Genomic DNA, 9,660 nt, shown 5'->3' on the forward strand with positions numbered 1-9,660 from the left:
GAAAAATGGCCATAACTCAAAAACCGTCGAGGCTAGGGGCCTCCCGGGTGGCGCAGCCAAGGTAAGTTGCTAGCTAGCATTAAACCTATCTTATAAAAAAACAATCAATCATAATCACTAGTTAACTACACATGGTTGATGATATTACTAGATATAAGCAGGCGCGTAAACATTCATTCAAACAGCACTTTCGTGCGTTTTGCCAGCAGCTCTTCGTTGTGCGTCAAGCATTGCGCTGTTTATGACTTCAAACTCCCGAGATGAGGCTGGTGTAACCGAAGTGAAATGGCTAGCTAGTTAGCGCACACTAATAGCGTTTCAAACGTCACCCGCTCTGAGCCTTCTAGTAGTTGTTCCCCTTGCTCTGAATGGGTAACGCTGCTTCGATGGTGGCTGTTGTCGTTGTGTTGCTGGTTCGAGCCCAGGGAGGAGCGAGGAGAGGGACGGAAGCTATACTGTTACACTGGCAATACTAAAGTGCCTATAAGAACATCCAATAGTCAAAGGTTAATGAAATACAAATGGTATAGAGGGAAATAGTCCTATAATTCCTATAATAACTACAACCTAAAACTTCTTACCTGGAAATATTGAAGACTCACGTTAAAAGGAACCACCAGCTTTCATATGTTCTCATGTTCTGAGCAAGGAACTGAAACATTAGCTTTCTTACATAGCACATATTGCACTTTTACTTTCTTCTCAAACATTTTGTTTTTGCATTATTTAAACCAAATTGAACATGTTTCATTATTTACTTGAGGCTAAATTGATTTTATTGATGTATTATATTAAATTAAAATAAGTGTTCATTCAGTATTGTTGTAATTGTCATTATTACAAATTAATAAATAAAAATTGGCCGATTAATCAGTATCTGCTTTTTTGGTCCTCCAATAATTGGTATCGGCGTTGAAAAATCATGATCGGTCAACCTCTAGTTGAGATGTGTCTGTTACTTGAACTCTGTGAAGCATTTCTGTGGGCTGCAATTTCTGAGGCTGGTAACTCTAATGAACTTATCCTCTGCAGTAGAGGTCACTCTGGGTCTTCCTTTTCTGTGGCGGTCCTCATGAGAGCCATTTTCATCATAGCACTTGATGGTTTTTGCGACGGCACTTGAAGAAACTTTCAAAGTCCTTGAAATGTACTCTATTGACTGACCTTCGTGACTTAAAGTAATGATGGACTGTCATTTCATTTTGCTTATTTGAGCTGTTCTTGCCATAATATGGACTTAGTCTTTTACCAAATAGGGCTAACTTCTGTATACCCCCCTACCTTGTCACAACACAACGGATTGGCTCAAACACATTAAGAAGGAAAGAAAGTCTACATATTTACTTTTAACAAGGCACACCTGTTAATTGAAATGCATACCTCACGAAGCTGGTTGAGAGAATTCCAAGAATGTGCAAAGCTGTCAAGGCAAATGATGTCTCTTTGAAGAAGCTGAAATATAAAATCTATTTTGATTTGTTTAACACTTTTTTTGGTTACTACATGATTTCAAATGTGTTATTTCATAGTTTTGATGTCTTCTCTATAATTCTACAATGTAAAAAATAGTAAAAAGAAAAGAAAAACCCTTGAATGAGTAGGTGTTCTAAAACTTTTGATCAGCAGTGTATATGTATACACCATTTCTCCAGCACTGATGGAAGGTTATTTATGTAAATACAGAATAGCAGGGTCCAAGCACACTCCTTTGTGGTACTCCATTCACCACAGGTACCTGGCCTGACTGCATGTTTTGCAGTTTAGTGTACTGACTCCACCCCTGTAAGTATGATGTGAACCACTTGATTGCAATGTTGGCAAAGCCTAGTTTCTCAAGCTTCCTCAGGAGTGTGTGGTGGTGAACAGCGTCAATAGCTTTCTCCAGATCCAAGAAGAGTGCTGCTGTGACCTCCTGGCTGTTACACGCAGACTATGTCCTCTACAACCCTTTGCATGGCTGTAGATGTGCTGTGTATCTTCCTAAAACCGCTTTGATAGCTGTAAATAGGCTGTTGAGTGAGAAATAGTTAGCAACCTGGGTGTGAACCAGCCTTTCCCTGGTACCTGGAAACAGTGCCAGGGAAACTAAACCAAAGCATGGCTTGCTGTCATACCTTGTCCATAGACTGCTTACAGCAGGGGTGTCAAAGTCAAATGGACGGAGGGCCAAATAAAAAAATCAGCTACAAGACGAGGGCCGGACTGTTCGAATGTTCATTGAAAATTTTTTAAATGACGCATATAGTCTAGTGAACCTAATTGAACCTACTGAAAACCTAACAAATATATTACAATATGATCAGATAAATAAAGCAATATTTTCTTATGGCTCTGTCAGTAATCTTTAATTTTCAACAGACACAAAAGACAAATTTCCTTTATATAAATATCCCCATAACATGAACATTAAATGAAAGAAACCGGTATTCAAGGCACCATCAGTAGACTATATTTTCTATTTTAGCAAAAGTGGGCTAAATTTACTTCAAAGAAAAAACAATAATAGCAATTTTCTATCATCCACTCAACTGAAATATTTTTAAAATATAATTGGATTGAAATACAAAAAAATAAAGTGCAAAAATCTATTAATCAAAAACAACACTTTGTTTAAGGAGAAGTAACATGCAGTGAAAACAAATATTAAATTTTAACTTTTAAACTTGAACTGAGTAAAAACTCTAAATATGTGATTGCACAGTAATGTTCACTTGTTTGAGGTTGAGGGTGATACTTGGTGGTGTCCCATCTTTTCCACAAGTTCATCAATGTTCGGGGTAAGGCTCTGAGCTGAAGAAATCCTCAGAATTGAGTGGAGGTGTTCAGCAGTAAGTCGACTTCTGTGTGATGTTTTGTTCAGGTTCATCAAAGAAAACAGTTGTTCACACAGGTATGTGCTGCCAAACATAGACAACGTTTGAGCAGCCTGGATGCGCAGCTGGGGCATTGTGCCGGGGAGGAAACGGGCGAACTCCGCAGCACCCACTGCCGCATATTTTGCCCTCAGTGCATCATTGCATTGGAGGTCAATCAACTCCATTTGGAGGTTTGGTGGTGAGCTTTCCACGTCAACAGCAAATGGGTTACCGAGCAGTTCCAACCTGCTTTTTTGTGCTTCAAAGTCAGCAAATCGGCGTCGAAAGTCAGCGGCAAGCATACCTATTTTATCAGCCAACTGTGTGCTCGGGAACGCACTGGTAGAGAGCTTCTCTTTCATGGTCTGGCAGCTGGGAAAGTGGCTCAAATTTTCTTTCCGCATCTGCGTCTCCCACAGAGTCAGTTTGGTTTTAAATGCCTTCACTGTACTGTACATATCAGAGATGACACGATCCCGACCCTGCAGCTGCAAGTTTATTGCATTCAGATGACTCGTAATGTCACACAGAAAAGCCATTTCACACAGAAACATTTCGTCTCGGAGTTGTGTTGTGTCTTTCCCTTTGCTGTCCAAGAACAGACAAATCTCCTCACGAAGCTCGAAACATCTTTGAAGCACCTTTCCCTGGCTTAGCCATCGCACCTCTGTGTGATAAGGCAAATCACCATGCTCCGTTTCTAACTCCGTCAGAAATGCCTTGAACTGGCGGTGATTCAAACCTTTGGCTCTGATAAAGTTAACTGTGCGCGTGATGATGCTCATTACATGCTCCATTTTCAAGGCTTTACCGCACAACGCTTCCTGGTGTATGATACAATGATAAGCTGTCAGCTCACCTGTCGCGTTTTCCTCTTGCATCTTTTCCCGTATCTTCGCCACCAGTCCGCTCCTGTGTCCACACATCGCAGGTGCTCCGTCGGTTGTCAAACCCACGAGTTTTTCCCAAGGCAGCTCCATCTCATTTACACATCTTGACACCTCTTCATACAAATCATGCCCCGTAGTTGTGCCATGCATAGGACGTAAAGCCAAAAACTCCTCTGTCACGCTTAGGTTGGAGTCCACTCCGCGGATGAAAATTGACAACTGGGCAATGTCAGAAATGTCGGTGCTCTCATCCACAGCCAAGGAATATGCAATAAAATCTTTTCCCTTTTTCACAAGCTGCTCTTTTAGATTGATGGACAACTGGTCTACTCTCTCGGCAATGGTGTTTCTGCTCAGACTCACATTTAAAAAGAGTTGCCTTTTTTCTGGGCAAACTTCGTCACAAACTTTAATCATGCAGTTTTTGATGAAATCCCCCTCCGTAAATGGCCGGGCTGATTTAGCGATCTCTTCTGCCAAAATAAAACTGGCCTTGACAGCAGCCTGGCCTTGTGATTTGGCTTTTTTGAACAGAGCCTGTCGAGATTTGAGGCCTCGTTTTAATTCCTCTGCCTTTTGTAGCCTTTGTTCCATGTCCATATTCTTGTTTTTGTCCGCGTGTTTCGTTTCATAATGTCGTCTCAGATTATACTCTTTCAGTACCGCCACACTTTCTCCACACAGAAGACACACAGGTTTTCCAGCTACCTTCGTGAACATATACTCCGACTCCCACCTTGTTTGAAACCCCCGGTTCTCAGTATCCACCTTCCGTTTTGCCATTTTTGATGGGTATCTGAAAGTTAATTTTACTGTGATGCTGACGACTGCTGTGCCAATAAATATTGAAATGAAGCAGCCTACTGCTCGGTGCGTCACCTTTGCATTGTGGGAAATGTAGTATTGGTGCGTGTAAAAGATCTGCGGGCTGCCGGCTTGCTGCGGGCCGGTTCTAATAATAAATCAAGATCATCCCAGGGGCCGTAAAAAACCTTCTTGCGGGCCGGATGTGGCCCGCGGGCCTTGACTCTGACATATGTGGCTTACAGGGTAAGAAAACCTGTGTATAATTTGGCTGAACTATTCCTTTCATGTTTTTCTGAGTGTACACCTGCCAGATATACACCTGCCCTACTGGAAACTCTGTGCAGAAGTTAGCAATGAATTCAAGATGTAGCATATAAAGCAATGGGCATAGTATGTGTGGGAGCCACATCATTCCAATGCACGGGGCCACATATCCATGAATCAGATTGCCGAACAGAACAGGGACAGTCCATTGGTCTAAAGAAGCTGCATACATATTCTTAGTGTTGTTGAAGTGGGCTCTTTCACAGCGAAAGAACAATAAATACATTGTTTTTGCTTTTTGCTTTGTTAGTTAGATAGCTATCTACAACAACATACGGACCATCATGATTTACCTTGCTAACTAGTTATTAAAGTTATGCTAACTCCAAATGCTGAAGCTAACGTTAACCAGCTAGTAACGTTAATGTAGCGAACGGCTAGTTGCAGTCGTAGCTAGGTAAGTTATCGATAGGCTGGACAATAGAACGAGTCAAAATTCACCCAAGGCTGAAAAACGGCAATAGAACGTTGCCTAAGCTGGAACACTAGCACGAGCCCATAGCAAATGAATTGAATCGAACGTTACCAGGGCCTATTTTGACTGGAATTAGTCTTAGAATTCCATTTGGCCTAAATAGCACAAAAAAAACGTATCCCTTCTCATATTACCACTACAATTTGTTATTGTTATTAAACTGAAGAAAAAAATAACTCTTGTAGAAAGTAAACATACGCACCTCGATGGTGTCAACTGCGCTTATGTCTACATTATGAGGAAGTAGGAAACAAATTGCAGCTAAGGACTATTTTTGGTCTAGCGATCGATGACAATGAGATACACTGCCCAGCCTTACATAATTAGAAAGAAGAGATTATCCTGATTAGAATGGTGTCCTACTTGAAAGAAACAAAATATACACATTGAGAGATATTTGGCGAAATAGACATACATACCCGTATTTCCCCAAAACAATGGCAGTCAAAGTTCTAAGAACAGTCTTTTATTTAACCAGTTTACCATTTATCTACTACCACTTGCCATTTTGTGTTCGTAATCTAGCGGTTAAGAGCTTTGGGCAGTAACCAAAAGGTGGCTAGTTCGAATCCCCAAACGGACTAGGTGAAAAATCTGTCGATGTACTGTTGAGCAAGGCTTTTAACCTTAGTCACTCTGGATAAGAGCATCTGCTACATTAATAAAATGTTAACTAGGCCTCTATGTGAAAGCGTGGCAATAATTGATTAACTTTTCATTATTCACAGATCTACTCCTTTGATGACATGGCAGGCAGGTTGGCAGACAGACTCCTGATGGCTGGCAGCACACTCACAAAAACAAACTACTCAGCAAAGCAAAGGCTCTTGAGAGCTTCCAGATTTAAACTCATAAACTGCATTTATTTTCAGCAAACTTAACATGTGTAAATATTTGTATGAATGTAACAAGATTCAACAACTGAGACATAAACTGAACAAGTTCCCTGAACAACAGATCCAGACATGCTCAATGGGATTGAGATCCGGGCTATTCGCTGGCCATGGCAGAACACTGACATTCCTGTCTTGCAAGAAATTACACACAGAACGAGCAGTATGGCTGGTGGCATTGTCATGCTGGAGGGTCATGTCAGGATGAGCCTGCAGGAAGGGTACCACATGAGGGAGGAGGAAGTCATTGCCTGCAATGACAACAAGCTCAGTCTGATGATGCTGTGACACACCGCTCCAGACCATGACGGACCCTCCACCTCCAAAATCGATCTCGCTTCAGAGTATAGGCCTTGGTGTAACGCTCATTCATTTGACGATAAACGCGAATCTGACCATTTACCCCTGGTGAGACAAAACCGCGACTCGTCAGTGAAGAGCACTTTTGCCAGTCCTGTCTGGTCCAGCAACGGTGGGTTTGTGCCCATAGGCGACGTTGTTGCCGGTTATGTCTGGTGAGGACCTGCCTTACAACAGGCCTAAAAGCCCTCAGTCCAGCCTATCTCAGCCTACTGCAGACAGTCTGAGCACTGATGGAGGGATTGTGCGTTCCTGGTGTAACTCGGGCAGTTGTTGTTGCCATCCTGTACCTGTCCCGCAGGTATGATGTTCGGATGTACTGATCCTGTGCATGTGTTGTTACACGTGGTCTGCCACTGTGAGGACGATCAGTTGTTCGTCCTGCCTCCCTGTTGTGCGGTCTTAGGTGTCTCACAGTACGGACATTGCAATTTATTGCCCTGGTCACATCTGCAGTCCTCATGCCTCCTTGCAGCATGCTTAAGGCACGTTCACGCAGATGAGCAGAGACCCTGGGATTCTTTCTTTTGGTGTTTTTCTGAGTCAGTAGAAAGGCCTCTTTAGTGTCCTAAGTTTTCATAACTGTGACCTTAATTGCCTACCGTCTGTAAGCTGTTAGTGTCTTAACGACCATTCCACAGGTGCATGAATTGTTTATGGTTCATTGAACAAGCATGGGAAACAGTGTTTAAACCCTTCACAATGAAGATCTGTGAAGTTATTTGGATTTTTACTAATTATCTTTGAAAGACAGGGTCCTGAAAAGGGGACGTTTCTTTTTTTTGCTGAGTTTATCATTTAAAAAAAGCTACTTTTTAGTGTCTGTGTCCAGTGTCTGTGTTTATATGTTAAGAGTGTGTTACTTTCGCAGATAATGTCATCCATCCGTCCCTTTCCACACTACTAACTCAAGAGGAAGGGCTGATAAGGCATTTACAGATTACTGTGAAGTAATATAATGATGATTCATGTTTATTATTACGTGTTTTTATGCTCATGTTTTGAAATTATACTTCATTACTGTAACAATTATCAATAAGCCTGAACGTTAATTCAGTCGCCTCTGGTCGAAAAAAAACGTAATTTCCTAGTACATCTCCCAAAAGCAACACAGGCCTAATACAACATAAAGAGCTACCTGTAAAGTAATGAGTGACCATTTTAGAAAATCATGGGACATATAGTCTTTGGTTGCATGCCATTTTATGTCAATCATTTTGCTGCTATTGTAACAGTATAACTTTAGACCGTCCCCTCGCCCATACCCGGGCTGTGCACACATCAACAACAGTCAACAACAGTCACCCTCGAAGCATCGTTACCCATCGCTCCACAAAAGCCGCGGCCCTTGCAGAGCAAGGGGAACTACTAGTTCAAGGTCTCAGCGCAAGTGACGTCACCGATTGAAACGCTATTTAGCGCGTACCACCGCTAACTAAGCTAGCCGTTTCACATCCGTTACACTATAGCCTATAATTGAAGCTTTGTGGTCTTATGCTGTCATCTTTAAATATTTTGCAATTAAAATGTATTAATTCACATAAAGTACATTGGTGAAGCAGATGAGAAATACAGTGTATTTTTCTTATTAATTCCTAAAATCAGTCTCAAACCTGCCCCACCTATCCCAGCCAATTGCTGGACTTTCACATTTAGGTTACTAGGTCACATCCAGTTCAAACCACATTTGAAAAATAAAATGTGGCTTGTTTATCAAGTGTTCTGCCTTGCAATAATACATATCTGAATACATAACAATCAAAATTATATTTAGTACTATAATGGTATTTACTAACATAATATAATTACAAAAATAGTTTAAGTGTTCTAGGCTACCCTACCCAAGAACTAGGGTTAAAGCTAAAATAGGTTATACCTAGGGTTTTTAAGGCAAAAAAAAAACAGTATTGTTTGTAGCTCTCTTGCTCCTCCCTGTGGCCTTCTGTGGGTACTACATAACTCCTTCGTGACACTTGATAGGCTCAATCTGAGGTAGCAACTGCATCAGATCTATAAATCAATGAGCTATACCTATCCATTTAGTTTGCAATTCCATGAACTTGCGCAGCATTCGATGCCTATTAACAAACAGATTTCGACGCATATCAAATTACCCAGCAGCCATTTAGAAACAACAAATCGTTAAAAAAAGTTATTTCTTAATTAAAAATGTATTCTGGCTGTTTAAATCAGCTACATCTTGAAAAAGAGGCCAGTGACATGCGTTTTGTTTAGGTTTACACATTTTTCTGAACGTAATTATGGTTAACCATGACCAGAAAATGTTTAACGGCTCTGCGCCAGCCATCGTTTAGCACTGTAGGTCACACAACAAAGTGTGCCGAGGCGAACATTGAGTTTACTCACTAAGTAACCGTAACCTTGTTTAATAACAATAGAGAAGCAGGCCTTGTGACGTAGAAGAATGGGCTGGGAATAGAACGTTTGGAAGACGAGTTGGTGCCACCGTGCTCAATAGAACTAAAATAAGGCCTGTTTTTTCGCGATCATTTCAAAACTGCGGCAAGCAGTTGGGACATGTGGTCATTTAAGAAACTGGGCTTCACGGCGGATGCAATGAAGTCGTTTTTAAAAAGCGTTGTTAAAAATGTCATGTGTCTAGCCTATTATCGAACAACATTAGAATTAGTTAGCTACTGCACTTGAGAAATAGTGGTTTGTTAGCTGTTAAAATAAACCCCATCGTTGTTATTTAGCTAGACAGTCATTAGCCAGCTAGTTACAGTAGGTATCTAAACAACAATGGGGTTGTTGTTGTTTACCGCTAATGTTGGCTAGCTAGGTTAACGAGATAAACAAATGTAATTAGCTATCCAAAAGCAAATTCATGTAATTACGGTAGCAAGCATACATTTAACTTACCAGGGCATCAATTTGTAGCATGTGCTACTATTTGGCACGACTCGTTGAACAAGATAAGAAGCGATTGACAGACTCCCTCAGCAACAAGCTAACGTTTACTCAACTCGGATCAGCAGGAGTGGACACTGTCACTAGACAGTGCAGTTGGGCGTTTGTTCATGACGAGACCATGA

The 9,660-nt window shown here is 41.3% G+C and overlaps 1 protein-coding gene across 13 annotated transcripts in view; it reads right to left on the minus strand.

Moving 5' to 3' along the window:
* LOC139368602 (forkhead box protein P1-B-like) overlaps positions 1-9,620 on the minus strand; it is a 31,450-nt gene extending 21,830 nt beyond the window's left edge. For 8 of the 13 annotated variants that reach the window (XR_011626980.1, XR_011626979.1, XR_011626981.1 and 5 more), the window contains exon 1: positions 9,488-9,603. The gene's annotated coding sequence lies outside the window, so the exon portion shown is untranslated. Of the gene's footprint in view, positions 1-9,476 lie in introns of all 13 variants that reach the window. The other 5 variants (XR_011626982.1, XR_011626983.1, XM_071107665.1 and 2 more) reach the window with 3 other exon arrangements.
* Positions 9,621-9,660: the final 40 nt, after the last annotated feature.

The sequence above is a fragment of the Oncorhynchus clarkii genome, chromosome 16, assembly GCF_045791955.1.
Source record: "Oncorhynchus clarkii lewisi isolate Uvic-CL-2024 chromosome 16, UVic_Ocla_1.0, whole genome shotgun sequence".
In the NCBI taxonomy this organism is placed as follows: Eukaryota; Metazoa; Chordata; class Actinopteri; order Salmoniformes; family Salmonidae; genus Oncorhynchus; species Oncorhynchus clarkii.